This window comes from Hyperoodon ampullatus, assembly GCF_949752795.1.
Source record: "Hyperoodon ampullatus genome assembly, chromosome: 11".
In the NCBI taxonomy this organism is placed as follows: domain Eukaryota; kingdom Metazoa; phylum Chordata; class Mammalia; order Artiodactyla; family Ziphiidae; genus Hyperoodon; species Hyperoodon ampullatus.
In genome coordinates, this window is record NC_136924.1 from 18,398,207 (window position 1) to 18,421,907 (window position 23,701).

Here is a 23,701-nt window from a genome sequence, read left to right on the forward strand (position 1 = left end):
CTCCGCAACGGGAGAGGCCACAGCAGTGAGAGGCCCGCGTACCACAAAAAAAAAAAAAAAAAAAAAAAAAAAAAAAAAAAAAAAAAAAAAAAAAAAAAGTGCCCAACATGTACCTGGCAAGTGGTGAGCGTTCAACCATCTTCCCTTCAGAGAAGCTCTCCAACCTATTTCCCTTCCCATGCCCTCCCAATCCAGGGCTTTGCAGATGTGCTTCCCATGCCTGAAACCCAACCCCTCCTTTTAATCTTGGTTGCACTTTCTCAAGGTACCATGTACCTCTCCTTTGTAGCACCAATCACAGTGCATTATACATTTTTCTGTGGTTATGTTATGGCTGCTGCCCCCTCTACCAGACTTTATGTGCTGGAGGCTCTGATGAGCCACTCAGATCCACCTTCAGGATTAAAGGCTATGATTGCCTCCACTGATGGAAGTGTGACCCCCTTGGCCTTGCCTCAGCTGAATAGAGCTGCCCCCCCAAGGCCACACCCCCTTTCAATGATTGATCTACATGGGGGTGTGAAGGCCTGGCCTCTCACTCACCTGGGAACAGCTCTGAAAGGTCATTCCTCTTTAGAACCCCGTGTAGGGCTGGCCCAGGCTTCCCTTGAGACTGTTTCATACTTCGACTGCATTCTGGGCTCACTCCTGCTTACTTTCCTTCTCTCCATGGGTGTTAATCCTAAGAGCGCTCTGTAATATGATGTATGCATTCTAATCTGTCTCAGAGTCAGCTTCCTGGGGAACACTGTATCCTCAATAAAGGTAGGGATTATACTGGTGTTTGCCAATTGTGTACATTCTCAGAGCCTATGAAAGTCCCTGGTACCAGCTGGATCTCAGTAAATGTTTGTGGAATGAGTGAAGGAATCATGGTAGTAGTATCATTTCTGTTTTATGCTCCAACCCCTCTTCTTTCTTCAAGGGGAAATATAACTTTTACACAGAATTTGTTGGATTTCCATCCAGGGATTGATTTTCTTTCTTTTCATTCCTCTCTCCTTGCATGTTCCCAGTCCCTTTTCCCCTTCCTCTCCCCTTTCTAAAATCCCTGTCTTAGAATCCCTGCCTAGCAATCGCCCTTAGATGTGGCCGAGGAGGGAGGAAGAAGCCTTGGGAATGCAGCTGAGAGATGGTGATGGGAAACAGCTAAATTACTTCAGAGGCCAATTCAGAAATTCCAGCTTTCCTTTCTATCAGGAGCCTGTGTGGAGCCCTATGAAAAAGGGTAATGCCGAGAACAGAGGAAATCAATATCTGAAGGCCCTGCTAATTGCATGGCTGTCAGAAGGTATTTTCTCATTTTGAATGAGAAGAAAGGGCCTTTTAGAACAACAAAGCTCTTGTACAAATAGAAAAAAAACCCCGAGAACTCACATTTTGAGTCCACATGAAAAATAGCCTCTTTGTTACTAATTTCTCATCCTCATGTAAAGCTTCGGCAGTCAACACTTTTTTTTGCAAACCAGTTTTTTGTTTTGTTTTGGCTTCTTTCACCTCCTCGTAGAAAAAATCCTGGATTCAAGTTAGAAGCCTGGGTTCAAGACCTAGCTCGACCGCTTTAGTAGCTGTGGAGCATCTCTGAGCCTCAGTCCCTCATCTGTAATGTAGGCATTTGCTAATCAAGTCACTGAGTTGGGTTATTGAGAAGCTCAAATGAGACAGTGGATATAAATAAGCTTTGAAAATTGCGACAGACTCTAAGGAGAGATTGTCATGGTCACTGTCATTGCTACTTAATCTTCAGTGAAACAGAGCTTGAAAGTTAAAGCTAGTACCAAAAAAAATGGAATGCACTTCCAAGCCAAATATAAATTTAAAAAATTATTCCTCATCCTGCAGGGTGTTTGGCAAAGGTCCCTGTTATCCCGCATGATTAAGAATTGACTGTCCTTTTAGTGGACTGAGAATGTCAGACTTCTATGGAAATCAGCCATTTTTTCAGTTATTCATTAATTCATGACAGATTTGGGAAGCCACCTGTTCTCCAGACCAGGTTTTAGGTTGATTGGGTAGATGTTGTTTTCACAGCTCAATTAGTACTCTTCCTTGTTTCTCTTTGGTCTAAGGCAGCCCTGGCATTCAGATGCATCTCTGCTTTTCTTCCAGACACGTGATGCTCTGAGGATTTATGCCATTAGGAATAATCTCCTCTCAAGCCTGGGTGTGCAGGAAGCCATGATTTCCTTTGTGCAGAGCAATTTTCTGAGGAATATAGAACTTTCTCCCTTCTGCAGGAGGCAGACCCATAAGGCTCCTTGAGCAGCCAGCAGAGGGTCCCAGGTTTGCCCCTTGAATGCTGATGGGTTGTTAAATCCTTGTCATAATATTTGGGGGCTGCAGAGATCTTGAGTTGTTTTATAATCAGGTGTGAGGTGTGGTCAGATTTTCAGCAGAGACTTACAGATCACCTGTAAGCATTTTTAGACCAGGGATGGGCTTTTTAAAAGTCTTTGTCCCAGGTGCAGGCATTTTTCTGAAGAGCGAGCTTTACGTGGAACAAGGTGAAGTGTGAATAAACAGACATACATAACACAAAAACTACAGAAGCAAGTGGTCAGATACTGGACATGAAGTCCTTCCTCTATCATTATGATGGTATGATCACAGACTTCTTGAAGACAGCTGGTCTTATGTCTCCCTGACCCCACATGATCCTGGTAGATCCTTTGTAAAAATGAGAGATATTGTGTTACCCTCCTGCTTAAAATCCTTCAGTGGCTCTTCAGTGCCTCCATGATAAAAATCCACCTTCTTGGTTTGGTACTCCAGTTCCCTACCATGAAGCCTGGCCTTACCTCTTGCCACTGCCCCATTTAAACTCCACAGCGGCAGCCACTTGCAACAAACTGCAACGCTCCAAGACTGCCCCAACTTGCTGCATTGTGAATGCCTTTCTCAACTGGCTAAATTCTTCTCTTTCGTCTTCTAGGCCCTATTCAGGGTCTCCTTAGAAACAACGTCCCTGATTATTCTCTCAGCTCCTCAGGCCCTAAACCGTATCTATCTCCTAGTGGGTTACGTGCCCGTCATCTGAGCCACCTTACCATCCTGCCACAGCCCTTGACCTTCTGAACTGTCAATCAGCGGTTTGCTTGTCTGTGCCCACCTCAAGACTGTTGTCTTAGAGAACAGGGGCTGTGCCTTGCTCACGTTCATTCCCAGAGCCTAGTACAGTGCTTGAGATACAGGAAGTACATAATAATTACTGGTTGAATTAATCAGTGAATGGCTGGTTCCGATTTCATCCCTCTCTCTCCATTGGTACCAGCCTCTCTGGCTTGTTTCTTTACGGGGTCACTGGGCAGGGATCTTGCAGAGAGCATGGGGAAGGCCTGCACTATGGGGGGGGTTTCCCCTTCCAAATGGCTTATCACATCGGTGGTTGTCTCTGCTGTGCCCCATTTTAATTGGATTAAGAAATTATTCTCTAAGAGGTAAAAATACTATGTAGCATGCCCATGAGCAATTAGGTGGAATCATAAAGTGTTAAAGTAGAAGGGATCTTAGAAGCTGTAGGGTCCATCCTCTCTTTTTGCCGTTGAGAAACCAGTCCCAGAGGTGGAAAGATTTGTCAAGCTCTTGTGATTAATTAATGACTGGAGAGGACGCATGTGGCTACTGCCAGCCTCAGTCCTTCTGGGGTACCAGCCCTTCCTGCTCTCACTTCTAGCATTTTGGGTGGTGCTGACTTTACCCCCAAATCCACCATGAGCAAGTGAGCTGGGCCTCACCAACCCGAGCATCAGGACATGTGTTCCCAGGAGGCCAATCAAAGCTAACGAGACTTGATTTCAGGACCTTGGAATAGAGAAGTTCATGTGCTCCCTTGGGGTTGCCGGGAGGATAGGACTGTTGGCAGAGAGCCAAGGAAAGCAGTGCCAAGATGTGGAGAGAGTGAGTCTGTCTTAATGACGTCGTTGGAGACCCTGATATGGCTGTATCTGATCACTGACGAAGGAACTCATTCAGTACTGGATTTTTTTTTTTTTTTTTTTTTTTTTTTGCGGTACGTGGGCCTCTCCCGTTGTGGAGCACAGGCTCCGGACGCGCAGGCTCAGCGGCCATGGCGCACGGGCCTAGCCTCTCCGCGGCATGTGGGATCTTCCCGGACCGGGGCACGAACCCGTGTCCCCTGCATCGGCAGGCGGACTCTCAACCACTGCGCCACCAGGGGAGCCCCTTTTGTTTGTTTTTTGCTTAAGTTGAATTCTACCACTTTCAGCTAATTAACTATCCTAACTGATGTAATGTTAGAACTAGAACCAGGCCTCTTAACTCTCAAATGCAGCGCTCTTTCTACTAAACCATCATGGGCATTCCTTGGATTAAGCTGATGCCACGCATTGTCACATAGCAGAAAGCAGAACTGGGAGAGAATGGGAGGCGGGAGGGCTATGTTATGATGGGTAGGTCTGTGCGTGCTTCCGGTGAGGGACTCTGGGGCCAGTGGGAGGCAAGAGGTCACTGGAGTTAATGGGAGGGGCCAGAATTGGAATGAGCAAAAGAGTGCATCAAAACCAAATCTTGGGCTTCCCTGGTGGCACAGTGGTTGAGAGTCCGCCTGCCGATGCAGGGGACGCGGGTTCGTGCCCCGGTCCGGGAGGATCCCACGTGCCGTGGAGCGGCTGGGCCCGTGAGCCATGGCCGCTGGGCCTGCGCGTCCGGAGCCTGTGCTCCGCAACGGGAGAGGCCACAACAGTGAGAGGCCCGCGTACCGCAAACAAACAAACAAACAAAAAAAACCCCAAAAAACAAAAAACAAAATCTTGCCTGCTTCCCTGTTTTGACCCTGGCAGTGTAATGAAGGACAGCAGGGGGCAGGGGTCGGGGCCTACATGTGACCAGAGGCAGATCCAGCTGGACTTTTCATCTGGATTAATGAAAACACCTTTTGGTCTGGACCTGGGAAAGCTGCTAGAGTGCAGCCTGGGAAAGCAAGGACAAAAGTCAAGACATCACCATTTTACTCTTAACATCTCATGACTCATCGAAGTTGTGGGAAAATATTATGCTGCATGACAGCCACCGCCATGATAAACAGACATTCTAATACATAGCCAGCACTACTGATGTGACCGTGCTGGACCGTGTCCATTGATGGGGATCCAGGCTAATGAGGTTGCTTCACGCCTTGGGGATAATTTGGATTCCAATTTCCTAGGTCAGATCTTCATCACAATGCCCAGGAAGCATGAACTGAAACTGAGGGCCCGTCCCTGGTGGGAATCCCATGCTGCCCACACACCATGATGGGAGTTTTAGAGGTCTGCTTCATCCCACTTACATAACTCTCATCTCTGCATTCATGTAAAGTTCAAAAACAAGCAAAACTAAATTATGGTGTTAGAAATCAGGATGATAGTTACCCTGGGGGTGGGGTGGGGAGTGACCTGGAGAAGGTGCCAGAGGGGTTCCTGGAGTGTTAGGTTCTTAAACTGTGTGCTGGTTATGGAGATGTTCAGTTTGTGAAAATGTATTGAGTAATGTACTTGTGAGTGGTGTACTTTTCTGTGTGTGTGTGTTATGTGTGAATAAAATCATCACATGATGTTAAGTGCTGTCATTGTAGGCAACCATTTGGTGCTGTGGAGGTCTTAGAATCCAAATGAAATGGCGCCACTGAAATTATGTGATCATACTACTCTGTTATAAGGTGGGCGTGCAGATGATCCAGGATATGTTCACCTAATTTTGAAATATATCATCATTAAAATGAAAATATAAATAAATAAAAAATAGTGTGCTCACCATCCTTCAAGGATCTAGGACCCTGGCTGGGAAAAACTAAAGTATTCTGATACCTCAGGATCATAGTGTAAATGGATCTCAAGTCCATTCACATCTCTCCACTGCCATTGCCAACACTCTAGTTCACGCCACCAGCAGCTCTGGCCTGGACCATAGCAATAACCTCCCACTCTTTCCTGATGTACAATCCATTGCCCACACAGTAGAAGACTGTAGATTCAAAACATGGCTCAAATTACTCCCCAACCTGCAGCCCTTCAAAGACTTCCTAATATACTTAGTCTTTAAGTCCAGATCCCTTTCCACGGCCCACCACGCCCAGCACTGACTGGCCCCTCCTGCCTCTCTGACCATCCTCCCACCACTCACCCCCCAGGTCACCAATTTCCAGCCCCACTGGCCTCTTTTTATTATTCCAACGCCCCACACTTGTCCTCACCTTAACGCTCTTACATATGCACCTCTGCCTGAAACAGGGGTCTCCCAGATCTTTGGATTGCTGGCTCCCCCTCAGCCTTTAGGTCTCTGTTTAAAGGTCATCCTCCTCAAGTAGCCTCTCCCAACCATTCTTTTTTTTTTTTTTTTTTTTTTTTGCGGTACGCGGGCCTCTCAGTGTTGTGGCCTCTCCTGTTGCGGAGCACCGGCTCCAGATGCGCAGGCTCAGCGGCCATGGCTCACGGGCCCAGCCGCTCCGCGGCATGTGGGATCTTCCCGGACCGGGGCACTAACCCGCGTCCCCTGCATCGGCAGGCGGACTCTCAACCACTGCGCCACCAGGGAAGCCCCTCCCAACCATTCTTTATCACATTACCTTATTTTCTTCTTAGTACCTGTGGCTAGTTTGTTTATGCAATTGTGTATCAGAACGTAGGAGGCAAGGGCTTGTCTGCCTTCTTCATCATGTATAGCAGAGTCCCAGTGAGCAGCAAGTGCAGAAGAGTTTAACTGGAGGGGACTGAACGAAGAGACCATGTACAGTGTGAAGGGAGCCCACAAGACATGGTGCGGCCCCAGGGATTGTCATCCCCCGCCAGGTGTGAAGGGGCCGGCGGAGGGAGCTGGGTCCCACACGAGCTGGGAGCTGTGCTAAGGAAGAGGGGCTACCCACCACCCCCAAGACCAGACAGGGAGGAAATGGAGCACGGGGTAAATTGCCCAACTTCTTTCTCCTCCTGCCCTCAGAGTTCCTGCCAGTGTTTCCAGCTGGAAGCTAGAGGGCAAGGGAGGCTGGGTGATGTGGTCCACGGTTGTCAGGCTCCTGGGGCACAGCACAGGGCAGGGATGAATGGAGTGGAACTGGATGGGAGCAGACAGACAATAACCAGCCCAGTGCTTGTACAAGATGGGTGCTCAACCCGTGACGAACGAATGAGTGAATGGATGACTAAGTGGCTGACTGACTGAATGAATGAATGACCAAAGACAGCTGAAGAGGAAGAGAAAGAGATATCAAAAAAATTAACATTTAACAAGTTAATGGGCCAGGCATCTTATACAAATGATCTTGTTTAATCTGCACAAAGATCCTATAAGATGCATTATTGTTGGAAAACCTATGACCTCAGAGGTTAACATAAGGCATTCAGGAGAAATCACAGAGCCAGGGTTCCAGCTCAGGGCCTAAGTTCTTTCCCCTCCATCACATTAAACATAACTTGCATGTTTCCATACCTGCATCAGTACAGACTCTGCATCCCTTCCTGCCTGGAATGCCCTTTGGCTTCCTGAAATCCCGATAAACCTCTGGTTCAGCTCCCACTTCCCTTCACAGCCTGCCTGGATCACCACAGCCAGAGGTCATCTTTCTCTCCTCTGAGTATTATAGCAACTGTTACATATTGTTCATATTCCAATTACCACCTAATTTCTTTTTTTTAAATTTTATTTATTTTTTTATACAGCAGGTTCTTATTAGTCATCAATTTTATACACATCAGTGTATACACGTCAATCCCAATCGCCCAGTTCAGCACACCACCATCCCCACCCCCCCGCCGCTTTCCCTGCTTGGTGTCCATACGTTCATTCTCTACGTCTACCACCTAATTTCTTTACGATGTAATTGTCAGAGAGCATCTCATCTCCTTAATTATTTTAAAAACTCTTGGAAAAGGAAGTAATTTTTTTGTTTCTTGTCATTACTTTGCATCTACAGTACTTAGTAGGTAATCAGTAAATATTTGTTGGTTTGTCTATTTACGTGTAGTATATGGGTCATTTTCAGTGTTTTTTTTGTTTAAGAAAAATTCATTTAAATGATGCATTTTGATATATGCTGTATAAACAACTTGTGTCCTTTTTTTATTTATTATTGGTTCATAAGTATTTTTCTATTGCACATTCTTTGTAAGCAATGTTTTTAATGGTGATCTAGTAGTCAACCCTATGGTTGTACCAAAATATACTTTTTATTGCTGGACGTTTGGGGGCATGGCTTTCCCACACTCCCATCACCCCCACCCCCATCAAAGTTGTTATGAACATTTTTGGAGTTGCATTTCTCTCAATGGAATCATTTCTCTAAGAGCCCATTTTTAGGGAATGTTTGGTTACAACTGATTAAGCACTACAGTTGTTAATTACACCAAATGGATTTAGCTTTGAGACTATCTTGGGACTGACTCTAAGGAAAGAGCCAGAATAACACTGTCTCCTGTATATGCAGATGTGTGTATCTTTGGAGCCAATCCATCATCCATCCATCCCCCCCATCCAGTCCACACTCCCTAGGAGTCCTGGTTGGGAGTGTGGCAGTCACCATGGGAGGTTAGTGGCCTCTTCTGAAGATACAACATTTCACCATGTTCAGAGCATCCCTGTTGTTTGGTGGCCAAGAAGCTGAGCACAAATGTCATCACAGCTGTTCCACCTTCCAGTCAAGTCCATGTAGATTTCATTTATTATGATACTGATCACCTGCCTGGATATTACGGCAGCTTTTGAGGCACCGAACTGAAATGACAACTGTCATTAATATCTAAAATGGCAAGCTGTCCTCTTCAGCATCTTTCTTTTATTTTAAAATGTATTTATTTATTTTGGCCGCGCTGGGTCTTAGTTGCGGCACGTGGGATCTTTAGTTGCAGCATGTGGGATCTTTAGTTGTGGCATGTGGACTCAGTTGTGGTACATGGGATCTAGTTCCCTGACCAGGGATCGAACCTGGGCCCCCTGCATTGGGAGCACAGAGTCTTAGCCACTGGACCACCAGGGAAGTCCCCCAAATCCCTAATTCTATTCTTGAAATTGCTTCAAAGCATTGGAGGGGATGGGGGAAGGGAACTTACATGGACTGAGTATCAGTTACGGGCAGAAATTTGTGCTGACTGTTTCACAAGCATAATGTATTGATTCAGAGTAGTGAGATCTGGAGCCAGGTTACCTGAGTCCAGGCTCACCTTCCTGCTCTACTTCGTCATGACTGTGTGACCAGAGCAAATTACTCAACTTCTCTTGTCAGTACTTTCCTTATCTGTAAAGTAGAAGTAACAGTTACATCTCCCACAAGGTTGTTGTAAGATCCAGTTACATATGAGTACTAGATTGGTAAAGCAAGTACTCTTATTTTAAACATAGTTAATTCAGTTCTCACAACAACTGTCAGAGGTAGATCAGGGGTTGAAAATAGTGAGTCTGTGGGCTGAACTTGGCCTCCACGTGTATTTTGTTTGGCCTGCACATATTCCTTTAATCTGAGCCAACGTTTTAAAATCTGGAGTTTTATATAAAAATCTGGATTCCTAGCTCTTCTTGAAAAATCCTCATCTGGCAGCAACCAGCAGGAACTGAGTGCAGCCGACTTCTTTAGATGAGGAATGCCCCTCAGTAGTATGTCAAGATGAGGTGGGGATGATTTCAGTGTGACTGATAGAAAACCCAACTAACAGCTTCACGTAAGAGTATATTACCTCAATTAAGGTAGGGGAGCTCCAGGGTTCATACGGTGGCACAGAATTGTCGTCAAGGACTGCTGCCCCCACCACTGATGTTGTCCACCTTTCCCCCGACATCTTCAGTAAGTCAGCTGTGATGTTCCCCTCCTTTCTACCAATGCCTCCAAAAGGCGCACGTGTCACATGCAGACACATACCCAGAAGAGGAAAGCATGTCCTCCCATTGGTTTCTCTTTCTTGTAAAGGTAAAACTTAAAAAAAAAAGTCCCTAACTGACTTCCCCCTGAGCTCACAAGTGACCAAGACTGGCTCATATGCCAACATCCTAGCTGCAAGGGACCCTAGGAAAGCCTGTCTCACACTTCCTGCTGCTCTAAGTGGGAAGGCAGGATCTGCCTACAGAAGAGGCAAGGTTAGTGATTCAGCCACCAAGAATGCCAGGTATATCTCACTTAATAATTGCTCAAGTGCTTATACCTAGCTCCCTCTACTTAGCTACCTGTGGGCAACTGAATTTGTGATTCCAGTGTTTTCCCCATTTTACAGATGAACTGAAGCTCACAGAGAATACATGATGTACCCAAAGTGATACAACATAAATGCTTAGAAGGATGCCTGCCACAGAGGAAGCATTCAGCAAATGATAGCTACTAATTGTCTTCTGGCAGCTTTGAGGCATAACTAATTTAGATAGATTTTTAGAAAACAATTTGAGTTCTTTAGAAAGGAGGCCCACATAAGTTCAAAGTGGCATGATGACTTTGCTGTTTAGAGTTTGAAATTCAATTGGGATATTGACTCTTGCCTGGATAATCAACAGCACCAAGCAGTATTTATGGTGTCTCCAGGTGAGCATGTAAGATGACATGTAAGATGCTATACAGGGAGGGACTTCCCAGGTGGTCCAGTGGGTAAGAATGCACTCCCAACGCAGGGGGCCCAGGTTCGATCCCTGGTCAGAGAACTAGATCCCACATGCACGCCACAACTAAGAGTCCACATGCCTCAAGTAAGAAGCCTGCATGCTGCAACTAAAAGATCCTACATACCACAACTAAAGATCCCACATGCCGTAATTAAGACCCAGAGCAGGGGACTTCCCTGGTGGTGCAGTGGCTAAGACTCTGGTCTCCCCATGCAGGGGGCCCGGGTTCGATCCCTGGTCAGGGAACTATATCCCACATGCATGCTGCAACTAAGGAGCCCACATGCCGCAGCTAAGACCCAGTGCAACCAAAAAAAAAAAAGACTTGGAGCAGCCTAAATAAATAAGTAAATATATAAATATATAGAAAAAGAGCAAATGTCAATTCTCTAAAAAATAAACAAACAAAAAAAGATGCTATACAGGGATGTGGTCACCAGTGTCTAGGTACTCATCACCAAACAACTCTGGAGGGTGTTGTTTTATAAAAGAACAGTGTAGAGCATGTGAATGTTGCAAGCATCAGAGATTGTTGGAGATTCTTGAGAGGGCTCTCAAGCCATTCTATCAACAAGGGGCAGGGGGAAAGATTTCATAGAAACTAAGTATGTAAAGTTGTTTTTGATTCCATATGAAAAATGGAACCTGAAACAGGTCCAGCAAGAGGTTTGTTGCTGAAAGGGTCTCCTTGGCTTAGCAATCATAATGGCTGATGCTTCTTACAGTTCTTTTCATCTATACCTTATGAGCTGCCTTTAGAGCAATCAGGTTGGAGCCCAACCCTTCACTAATCCCCTGAGGTAATCTTTTTAAGATTCTCAAGCGGAAGGTCCCACTTTTTCCCCCACCTCTGATGTTTCGTTCAGATCCCTTCACCAATCACGCTTGCTCTTACTGGCTATTTCCCATGCTAAATCATTCACCGACGATCTGGCCATCTCCTAGGGGAGCCAAATGGTTTTAAACATTTTCTGTGACTCATATATGCTTACCAGTTCTCTATTTATTTATTTTTTGTTGATGTCTCACGCACACACATGCAAAATTGGATGCTAAAAAAAGAGTATCAGTCACAGAAAACCAAATCTCCACTTTCTTAGTGCATCTTCACTTGTATTTTAGTTTTTGGTTTATACAATTGAAATAAAAGTTTGCTTATTTAATCTTTAACCAAGTCCCAAGTTTAGCCAAGAGTGTCAAATTCAGGATTCAGCCCTATGAAGCTTAAGAATTTCTTGATGAAAAATAATGCCATATCATTACTATTTGGCCCACGGGTGATCAGTTGCTCTGCTGCCTTCAACTGCACTGGCACCAAACCCTGCATCTGAAATCACTCAGTGATGAGACTAACAGAGCCAGTGGTGCAATCTTATTATTTTTGTTTTGTTTTGTTTTGTTTTGTTTTTTTGCTGTATGTGGGCCTCTCACTGTTGTGGCCTCTCCCGTTGCGGAGCACAGGCTCTGGATGCACAGGCTCAGTGGCCATGGCTCACGGGCCTAGCTGCTCCGCAGCACGTGGGATCTTCCCGGACCGGGGCACGAACCCGTGTCCCCTGCATCGGCAGGCGGACTCTCAAAGCCAGTGGTGCAATCTTATTTTATTATTTTTAAAAAGCCCTTAAAGTATAGGGTGCTGAGTAACTAAGAGAAGAACGCCTGATGAAAGTGACAGTAGAAATGAGAGGGATGCAGAATAGACACCACAGTGAATACTTAACCTGACTCTTAGACCGTTCTAAGGCTTGGCTCTTTCCAGCTTGAGATCATTGCTTAGGTCTTCCTAGGGAGTATTTAAACTAAAACGAGCCTCTTTTTGTTTATCCCACAGCTGCCATTTTTGTCCTAACAATGTACTCCTTGAAGGCTTCTAAAGGTTAATGCTGATCTCTGTTCAATGCAGACATACCTTTGCAGGCTAGCTAAGTCCTACCATCCCTAGGCAACTACTTATCTATGCGTTGCCTCTGTAGATTTGCCTCTTCTGGGCATTTCATATAAATGGAGTCATACAATATCCAGTTCTATAGCTCTTTGTGTCTGGCTTCTTTCACTTAGAATATTTTCAAGATTCATCCATGTTATAGGATATATCAATACTTCATTCCTTTTTATTGCTAAATAATATTCCATTGTATGAATATACTACATTTTATTTATCCATTCATCAGTTAATGGACATTTGGGTTGCCTCTACTTTTGGCTATGTAAGACATATGAGTTGCAAATATTTTCTCTCATTCTCTGAGTTGTCTTTCCACTTTCTTGATAGTGTCCTATGAAGCATAATAGTTGTAAATTCTGATGAAGTTCAATTTATTTTTACTTTTGTTGCTGTGCTTTGGTGTCATATCTAAGAAATCATTGCTTAATCCAAGATCATGAAGATTTCCACGTACATTTTCTTCTAAAGGTTTTATAGTTTTAGCTCTTACATTTAAGAGGTTTTTGATCCATTTTCAGTTAATTTTTATAAATGGTATGAGATAAAGGTCTTACTTTGTCCATGTAGATATCTAGTTGTCCCAGTACCATTTGTTGAAAAAATTATTCTTCTTCCATCCAATTGCTTGGGCACCCTTGCTGAAAATCAATTGACTATAATGTGAGGATTTATTTCTTACTCTCAATTCTATTCTGTTGATCTATATGTCTGTCCTTGTGCCGATAGCACACTATCCTGCTTACTGTCGTTTTGTACTAAGTTTTATAATTGGGAATTGTGAGTTATTCTTCTATTCCAAGATTGTTTTGGCTATTCTGGATCTCTTGAATTTTCATATGAATTTTAGGGTCAGCTTGTCAATTTCTACAAAGAAACCAGCTAGGGTTTTGAAAGGGATTGCATTGAACCTGTGGACCTATTGGAAGAGTACTGCCATCCTAACAATATTGTCTTTCCATCAGCGAACATGGAGTGTCTTTCCATTTGTTTAGGTCTTCTTTAGTTTCTTTCAGTAATATTTTGTAATTTTCAGTGTATATACTTTGCACTTTTTTTCTTAAATTTATTCCTGAATATTTTATTCCTTTTGATGCTATTGTAAATGGAATTGTTTTCTTAATTTCATTTTCACATTGCTCATTGCAAGTGTATAGAAATACAGTTGGTCTTACATACTGATTTTGTATCTTACAATCTTGCCAAACTCATTTTTCAGTTCTAGTAGTATTTTTTTAGTGGTTTCCTTAGGATTTTCTGTATACAAGTTCATGTCATCTGCAAATAGAGACAGTTTTACTTCTTTCCCATCTTAGTGCCTTTTATTTCTTTTCTTGCCTAACTGCCTAATTCACTGCAGTATGGTATTGAATACAAGTGGTAAAAGTGAACATCCTTGTCTTGTTCCTAGTCTTAGGGAGAAAGCATTCAGTCTTTCACCATTAAGTATGATGTTACCTGTGGGCTTTTCATATATGCCCTTAATCAGATTGAGAAATTTTCTTTCTATTCCTAGTTTGTGGAGATTTTTTTTTAATTTATTAAAGGGTGTTGGATTTTGTGAAATACTTTCCTATATTTCTGCATCTATAATCATAAGGAATATTGGTCTGCAGTTTTCTTTTGTTGTAATCTCCTTTTTAAAATCTCAAGTTGCAATTTTATTTTTCAAATACTCAAGAACCTAGAAATCAACTTATTTATTAACTTCTAAGATACTTGTGTTAGGAAGAGTTCTATATTACCACATTTATTCTGTACCTTCAATATTTCAAATCCAGTAAAATGCTGTTTTAGTATTCCTGAAAGCAATTGTATTTGTGTAATGCTCGCACAGGAAAACAAGTTGTATGATGGCATTTGAAGAATGAAAAAGCAAAATGACATTGTCACAACCATTTCTGCCTTCACTCTACATACCTTTTCCTTTGATTAATAGAATCTATAAAAATGGCAAGGAGAGATATAGGAAAGTTTATCATAGACACAGTAGCTTTTATAGAAATTTGGAATTTAGCAGATGTTTTATGTAAGTCAAAACATCCATCTATATAACAGGAGTATTTGCAAAGTTTTCTGGTTTTAGTTTCAGGGTCATACTGGCCTCATAGAATGAATTGGGAAGTTTTCCCTCTTTTTCTATTTTTTTGGGAAGAGTTTGTGAAGAATTGGTATTATTTCTTCTTTAAATATCTGTAGAATTCACCAGTGATGCAATCTGTGCCTGAGGTTTTTCTGTGGATAGCTTTAAAATTATTAATTGTTTAAAAACATAGTTTTATCAGGACTTCCCTGGCGGCACAATGGTTAAGAATCCACCTGCCAATGCAGGGGACACAGGTTCAATCCCTTGTCTGGGAAGATCCCACATGCTGTGGAGCAACTAAGCCCATGTGCCACAACTACTGAGCCTGCGCTCTACATCCTGTGAGTCACAACTACTGAGCCCGTGTACCAGAACTACTGAAGCCTGTGCGCCTAGAGCCCGTGCTCTGCAACAAGAGAAGCCACCGCAGTGAGAAGCCCATGCACCACAACAAAGAGTAGCCCCCGCTCATTGCAATGAGAGAAAGCCCGTGCAGCAACAAAGACCCAACACAGCCAAAAATAAACAAGTAAATTTTAAAAAAATAGGTTTTATTATTATTCAGGTATGGTGAGGCCATTTGATCAGGAGATGATTGCCATTGAAAAGATAGTTTGTTACTCATAGTTCTCAAGTTCCCACACATATGGGGGAAATAACAGGGTGAGTCAGGAGGCAAAAGGAACAAGGGGAAAACATTGGCATGAACCCTTTTGTTTTTCCCTTGGAAGCCAGTGCAAGCAGGTTTAGGGTTAGCTATTTTGAATAATTTCAGCAGGTTCTGGGGCCTGGACCTGGGGTGATTAGGGCAGATAACATATGAGAGAAGAAAAGAGAGCAAGTATATATTTACAGAGTTTGTTATATTTTCCTTCTTGTTTACCTTTCCAGTCCTCTTCATTTGATCCTGTGGATTTGGTGTCGTTTCCTTACTCTAATATAGCTTTTCTTCCACCCACTTTGTGCTCTTATTGTTAAATACACTATGTTTCTATATGCTGAATGTCCATCAGTACAATTATATACATATTGTTTTATACAATTGCTTTTCAAATAGGAGAAGAAATATGCATTTATCCTTTCTTACGCTCTTTGTTTTTTGTGTGTGGAATCAAATTATTCTCTAGGGTCTCTAGGGTCACTTGCTTTCAGCTTGAAGAACTCTCTCTAGTGTTTCTTGTAAGATGAGCCTATATATTTTTTATTAAATCTTTGTTGTTGTTTTTCACTTAATAATGTACCATGTCATTTCCCATCAACTCTTCTTCAAAAACACAGCTTATTACACCTACATGATGTTTCATGGCCAACATATATCTATTATCCTAAGGGGTTATTTTCAACTTTTCATTATTACAAATGATGCTATCATAAACATCTTTGTATATGCACCCTTTAGGAAACATTCTTTTTTAAAGTAGGTAATTAATCTGAGAATACAATTATATCTAAAACCATTCAGAATCCCTTCAGAGGTGTTCTCCCTGCCCATCCCCATCTCCTTCTCAAATGTAATGATTCTTATAGTCTTGGTGTGTGTACATTTTCATGTACTTCCCTATGCATTGAGAGAGAGAAGAAACGAAGGAGGGAAGGAGGGAGGGAGAGAGAGAAAAAGAGAGAGAGAGAAAGGGGAAGAGAGAGAGAGATGTGTTTTGTTTGTTTTGGCACTGGTTTTAGTTTTACATCAGTGGGATCATCCTGTGTGTCCTGATTTTCACCTTGTTTACTTTACTTAACAACAGGTCTAGGAGATCTTTCCATATCATAATTTGAACTCATTCTTTTTTTTTTTTTTTTTTTGCGGTACGCGGGCCTCTCACTGTTGTGGCCTCTCCCGTTGCGGAGCACAGGCTCCGGACACGCAGGCTCAGCGGCCATGGCTCACGGGCCCAGCCGCTCCACGGCATGTGGGATCTTCCCGGACCGGGGCACAAACCCGCGTCCCCTGCATCGGCAGGCAGACTCTCAACCACTGCGCCACCAGGGAAGCCCTGAACTCATTCTTTTTTTAACTGCTATGTAGAATTCCAGAGCCATTTAACAAACATTTATTGAGTCCCACTGTGTGTCAGAGTCTGGGGATTCAGAGACTATTTTCTCATGAAGTTTTACTGTCACAGTGTGGATGTGCTAAATTTAATATTCCCATTTTGATGAATGTATAGGTTTTTTCCCAAAGACAGATGCTTAGAAGAGGAATTACTGAGTCAAAATATATGAAAATTTAAACGTATTTTGACATGTAATATAAAATTACCTTCCAGGAAGGGAGACCAGTTTATATTCCCAAGGGGAATGCTAGCCTGCTAATTTGGTAGATGGAAAATTTCAGTTTAAATGTGCATTTTTTATATTACTACTGAGATTGAATATTTTTCCATATTTATTAGCCAACTGTATTTTCTTTATGGATTGTTAAAAAGTTTTTTTTTTGCCCAACTTTTAATAAGGTCTATTTTCATGTTTTATTATTTATTTGCATAAATATTTAATATATTGTGGATATTTTTCTTTTGTAGTTTTTGTTGCAAATGTTCTTTCCTATTTGTTTTTTGTATCTAATTTTTTAAATGACTCCTTGATGGACAGAAAGATTTTATTTTTTAAAGGTTTCATTTTAATGGTGTCAAAGCATCCACTTTTTCCTCTTTTTTTCCCATTGTATTTATACTTACAGAGTCCTTCCATAAATCAAGATAAGATAGAAAACCATATATTTATTTAGCTATTGGTTTCATTTTTAACATCAAACTTTTTAATCTACCTGAAAAAAATTACTACTTTAAGTTTATTATTTTTTTTCCCAAACTGTTCTCATACAAATTACTGAATGACTCCTATGCTCACTGTATCTGACGCCACAGAACTCTATCTCCATGCAGCCACTTAAGACCCTTTTTTTGTTTACATTTTTTACTTTCATCATTGATCCCACTCCTATTTTTTATGTACCATAGACACCTACCTTAAAATGTGTTATATAAGTCCTCATATAATATATACATTCTTATAAAATAAGGATTGCTCGTTGCACGTGCTTAGAATATATATTCAGTGTAAAATCCCACAGATCATTCTGTGTTTTACTGTATGTCTCACTAGAGCTGTGTCTATTTTGTACATCTTTTCAAATAATCCATTGTTGGTTTATTCATGTCCTCTATTTTATTTCTGTCTCTACCTTTATTATTTCTTCCTTACATTTCACCAGGCTTATTTAATTTTTTTCCAATTCCACAAATTAAGAGTTCAGCTTATTTTCTTTCAATTTCCTGTTTTCTAATAAATGTATCTAAAGCTATAAACTCTCTTTTTGGTACTACTTTAACTGTATTTCATAATTGCTTTCATGTAGCATTTCCAGTGTTTTTAATTCCAAGCATTTTTTAATGCTCCTTACAGCTTCTGCTTTAATCCAAGCATGACTTTAGTAGAATATATTTAAGCTTTCAGACACAAAGAATAATTTTTAATATCCTTTTGTTATTGATTTCTAATTTTGTTAGAACATTATTGGTAAGATGTTAACTGTACTTTGTTAAGATTGCCTTTGTGATTAATCTTTTTTTTTTTTTTTTGTGGTACGCGGGCCTCTCACTGTTGTGGCCTCTCCCGTTGCGGAGCACAGGCTCTGGACGTGCAGGCTCAGCGGCCATGGCTCACGGGCCCAGCCGCTCCATGGCATGTGGGATCCTCTTGGACCGGGGCACGAACCCGTGTCCCCCGCATTGGCAGGCAGACTCTCAACCACTGTGCCACCAGGGAAGCCCTGTGATTAATTTTTTGGGGTGTTCTATGTTGCTTGGAATGAATATGCATTACCTGCTTGTTCCATGTTTAAGTTTATTATTTGTTTTTTCAAGTAAACCATACATTTGTGTGTGTGTGTATGTGTTTTGTTTTTTTTGTTTTTTGTTTTTTGTTTTTGGTCTGCTTGACCTGAGAGTTTCTGCCAAGGACATCTGAAATATCCAGCAGCAATTGTATCTTCTGTTTCTCCCCATAGTTCTGTCAGCTGTTATTTTATTTAGTGGGGAGATGGTCACAGTCATTGTATTTTATTGAACTGGGTTCCTTTCTCTAATGCATGATGCCCCTTGTTATCCCTTGTGCTTTTTGGTCTTGAATTCCATTTTGTCTGACAACAAATATTTCTAAGTAATTTACTTTCCTTAACCTTGTAGCATCCTTCTATATATATATCTCTTCTTTTAAGAGTTTCTTCAAAAAGGTCTTGATAGGATAAGCCTTCTGAGTCTTTTTTCTTTTTTATTGCACACACTCACATGGAAAAGATAATTTAGCTGGTTATAAATGTCAGCATAAGGCATCTCGGTTTTGTTTTTCCCTGATCCTCTTTGGCAGTCTCTAAGGGCTTTCAAGCTGAAAAAAATTTCCTTAATCTGGTAAATTCTGTCATCCCTTCAAACATTTCCTCCCCTTTGTTTTTTCTCCTTTTGGGATTCCTATTGAAATGGAAGATCTCCTAGGTCAGCAATTTTTTCTTTAGGTGTATTTCTTGAGTTATTAATCTCATTTATTGAGTTATTTTTATAAATCATGTTTCAACTATCACTTTTTTTTGTAGCCAGGTTTTCCACCTGGTTCTTTATTCTATTAGTTCTGATATCATGTTACCACTATTGTCTCTTATTTGTTTGAAGATTTTTATGCTTATTTAGCAATAGTTATTTATCTACTCATTAATTCTGTTTCTTCTCTTTTTGTTGTCTTTCTTTTATAGTGATGCTCTTCTTTTCAGGTTTCTGTTCCACTGGGAGCATCAGCTTCAGTGTATGGCAATATGTACTGGGGAGCTGTTAGGCCTTGGGTTATGGCGGGTCAGGTCCTGGGAGGGCGCGGGGCTCCACCCTCAGGATGGAGAGTGCCCCTCACCCTCCCACCCCTGTCCCACAGTATGGGCTTGAGCAACCTTTGTTGTCTCCTGCCCACCACCCATAGAGCAGGTCACCTGTCCCTTAGGGAACCTCCATTACTTCTGTCCTTCACTCGAGCTTTTTCCAAGAGTTTCTCTCACCTAGGGATGGGCAGGAGAGCAGGAGGGAGTACCTGGTGCTCGGCCCGTCCACCTGTACCTGTTGTTTTCTCCTTCTCACCCGGCCAGCTCCAGGGCCATCTGCCAATGTGTTACCCTGCCAACCTGGCACTACGGGGTGGGTGCCGCTGTTTTTCTGTTTCTCTAGAGGCATCAGGCACACAATCCACCCAGGATATTGTGAGAGAGAAGGAACGCAACTCCTAAATAACCCCTGGCCGGGAGGCCAGGCCTCCTGGATTGTCCTCTCTCCCCCCACTGGCCCTGTCCTCCAGGGGGTTCTCGCAGTGTTCTTGTGGGGTTTGCAGAGCAGCACACACCACTCATGTTCTGGCCCATGGCTGCTCTGAACTCATCCCCTGCTGCTCACCAGCCCCAGCCCCTTCCTGTTCCTGGAGGCATCAGACACATTCCCTCCCAGGGTCCCTGTGCTGTTGACTTGTGCTCCTCTGCCCGGAGGACTCTTCTACCTGCTGGAATCTGGTGGAAGGAATTCCTTACCTCCTTCAGGTCTCTGCTCGGTGAGGCCTTCTCTGAGCATGCCCCACGAACACAGGCCTGGTCGTTCCCCATCCTGCCAGGGCCCAGCACCCTCCAGATAACACGAAGAGTCATTTTGTTAAGTTGTCCCCTCTGCCAATTCCACTGAGATTTTGATTAGGATGGGGGGGGTCTTAGGTATTTTATTGGAATTGCATTAAATATGAATTTGGACAGAATTAGCCATTTTACAATAGTTTAGACTCTCTTATTGAAAGAATGTGCTAAGTATGTTAGTTTCCCAGGCTGCTGTAACAAAGTATCACAATGGGGTGGCTTAAAATAAGAGAAATTTATTCTCTTACAGTTCTGAGGCTAAAAGTCCAAAACCAAGGTGTTGCCAGGGCCATGCTCTCTCTGAAGCCTCTAGAGAAGGGTCCTTTGTTGCCTCTTTCTAGCTTCTTGTGGTTGCCTGTAATTCTTGGAGTTCCTTGGCTTGTAGCTGCATCATTCCAATCTCTGCCTTTATAATCACATGGTCATCTTCCTTCTGTGTGTGTCTGTGTCCAAATTTCCTTCTTCTTATAAGGATACCAGTCATTGAATTAGGACCCACCTAATCCAGCATGATTTCATTTTAGCAAAGACCCTATTTCCAAATAAGGCTAGTCACAGGTTTCGGGGAGACATTATAGGGGGGCACTCTTCAATACAGTACAGTAAGTGCCTCTCTTTTTATGTCTTTGTGGCTGTTTGGGAAGGGGATAGATACATAGTTTTTTAAACCATCATATTTTGAACTGGTAATTACTATGAAAGGAATGCATTTTGGATAGTGGAAGTAGAAGACCCCACCAGATTCCTACTAAGCTTTCCTGTTAGTAGACATGAGATTCCCATCAGTAGAATCAGAAAGAGATTGTTAATAAAGACAGGACCATTATTTCTACCCTGCAGAGGACTTGTTCTTTTGTCCTTTTCTGTTAGTAGATAACTATGTATTTTTTGATCAGATAAATGCTTTTTTGACTTGGCACACAGAAGTGACTTTCTGGGCTGACCAGAAAGGACACGTAAATTAATTTTAGTGTGAGTTAATCAGAAGGTTCAGCAGTAGGTGGGGCAGACCCAGGCGTATGGAACTGACACCTCAGGTGATGGAAGAGCAACAGTGGGAGGAGGGAAGAGGGATTCTGAGAGAAGGGGTTGTTTCCATCTCAGGTTCTGTAGCCATTCATTCAGCCTCCAGGCAGAGAGAGTAATTGGATGCTGAGAGTAGTGATAAAAACACATGCTTGACTCTGACACTTAGCAGTTGACCTCTGGGTAAGCATCTTATTGTCATTGAGGCTTAGTGTTCTCATCTGGGAAACGGGGCCCTAATACCTCAGAATGTGGTTGTTAGAAGTTTACGAGATAATATAGAGAGAATTCCAAGTACAGTGTCTGGTCCATGACAGGTGTTTAAAAAATATTAGTTCCTTCCCCCAAACACTCCTCAATCTTTTCCCTTTCCACTGAAACGTTAAAAACAATGGGTAAGAGAATGAATGCTACAATTTTCAGGGAATGTGAGTATCTTGATATTACATTTACAATTCTATTTCTCGTTATATCCTAGCCATGTTTCTTTCAGTTATTGCCAAGTCAGGAACACAATTGGCAATTAAATTGGTGCATGGGTATCTGAAATGCAAGGAAAACCAATCAAGGAAAACATGCTTTACTCTTTCATTCTTGTTCTTCTGCATTTTAGCCCAAGCCTTTTACTTTCTCAAACTGTCTCATTTTGTCACGTATCCGGCTCCTAGAGCATAAGCAGGTGGTGGGTAGAGGTAGTCCCCTTTGTATAGAAACATTTATAGCGTCTATTCCCAGAGTTACATGGCACATTTTCACTTTGTTCCTCTTGTTCTTTCACTCCGCTTTCACACTTTTGCAAAACAGCTGCTGTTGTTAGCTCTTCTAAGTACCCTTCTGAACACTGGGAATCGTCCTATTGTCAAAATCTTTGCAGCTGGCTCCTGGCTAGTATTTCATAATCCATTCTGAAAATTTTAATAGCCCTTAGTTTTTCATGTCAGTTGTGTTTCCTGTCTTACAGATAATTGTGAGTCATGGTCAAGGCTTGGTTGGCCCAACTCTTCCCTTTTTCACGTGACTTTAAGACATGCTGGGAATTCAGATTCCTAAGGCTGATAGAAACTAATTCTTTTCTGTTTGGTGTTACAACTTTCCTCAAAGACATTATTATTTATTCCACTTCTAAGCATTGATTCATCCTCGACATCTGTGTGATTTATCCTTGTGATATGCGTGGGTGTTTTCTAAATTTTCTTCTTTTTTTATTTCTTTGTGAATAATTCTTAAAGAGCTTTGGACTTTTGAGTGGGTACCAGACTTTTCAATTTCACGGACCAATGAGAAAGAAAACAAAAAAGTTGAGGACTGAAATCATGTTGCCAACATTTTATTTTGCCAGGAGTATATATTTGAAAAAAACAACCCACCGCTTTCTACCATTGTCATTTCATAAAAGAACATTTTAACATCAAAGCAAGTTAGGAAGTAATCCTGCAATAAATGACAGTCTTTTAAGTGGAATGCATTTAAAAAAAAAAACTTGCTACATTGTCCTTTTTCTCTTTTTGCCTGGATCCAGTGAAAATCTCTACAAAGACATGTGAGAACTGCTACCTTCAGAGCCTGATCTATATCCTCTCCCATGCTGGCTTTGAGCGTTTTCTGTTACCTTCATTGTGTCAAGGTTGTTCCTACCTGGCATTTTCCCCTCAAGCTCCAGCAGCATTCAAAGACCTCTCCTTCTGGCAAAGGCTTCACTGCCACACTGGAGAGCCTTGATTGTCAATTCTGCGAGGCTAGACGTCAAAGGAGCTGGTGGTAGAGAAAGCCCAGCAGAGGCGGCAGCTGTTAGCTCTGAGGACACGGAGCAGCTGTTTGCTGTCGTTCCAGAGCTGTCCCATCATTTATTGTGCACAAAGGTGGCTTTACAATTCTCCACCCTTGTTCTTCTCCCCTAGCCCAGGAGAACCCAATGTCTTTTTTTTTTGCGGTACGTGGGCCTCTCACCGCTGCGGCCTCTCCCATTGAGGAGCACAGGCTCCGGACCAGCAGGCCCAGAGGCCACGGCCCACGCGCCCAGCTGCTCCGCGGCATGCGGGATCCTCCCAGACTGGGGCACGAACCCACGTCCCCCGCACCGGCAGGCAGACCCCCAACCACTGCGCCACCAGGGAAGCCCTCCCAATGTCTTTTATGGTGCCATGACTCAAGATCTTCGCCATTTGTCTTCCTTTCCTTCAGGGCTTTCAACAGTTTTTTTGTGTCATAGACTAGAGTGTTTCTATGTCAAATACAAAACGCAGGCCTCCATAGAGCAAGGATCCCTACCCTTTTGGCTTTGATTAGATTATCTTTCTGAATTCCAAATAACAGCCTCTGCACAATTGGGAAGAAGACGAAGTGTCAGGTGTGGCTGGACTTTCCTCTCTGCCTTCTCCATTTCCGTTCCATCCACCTTTCCTCCTGAGAGCTGGTGACTTTG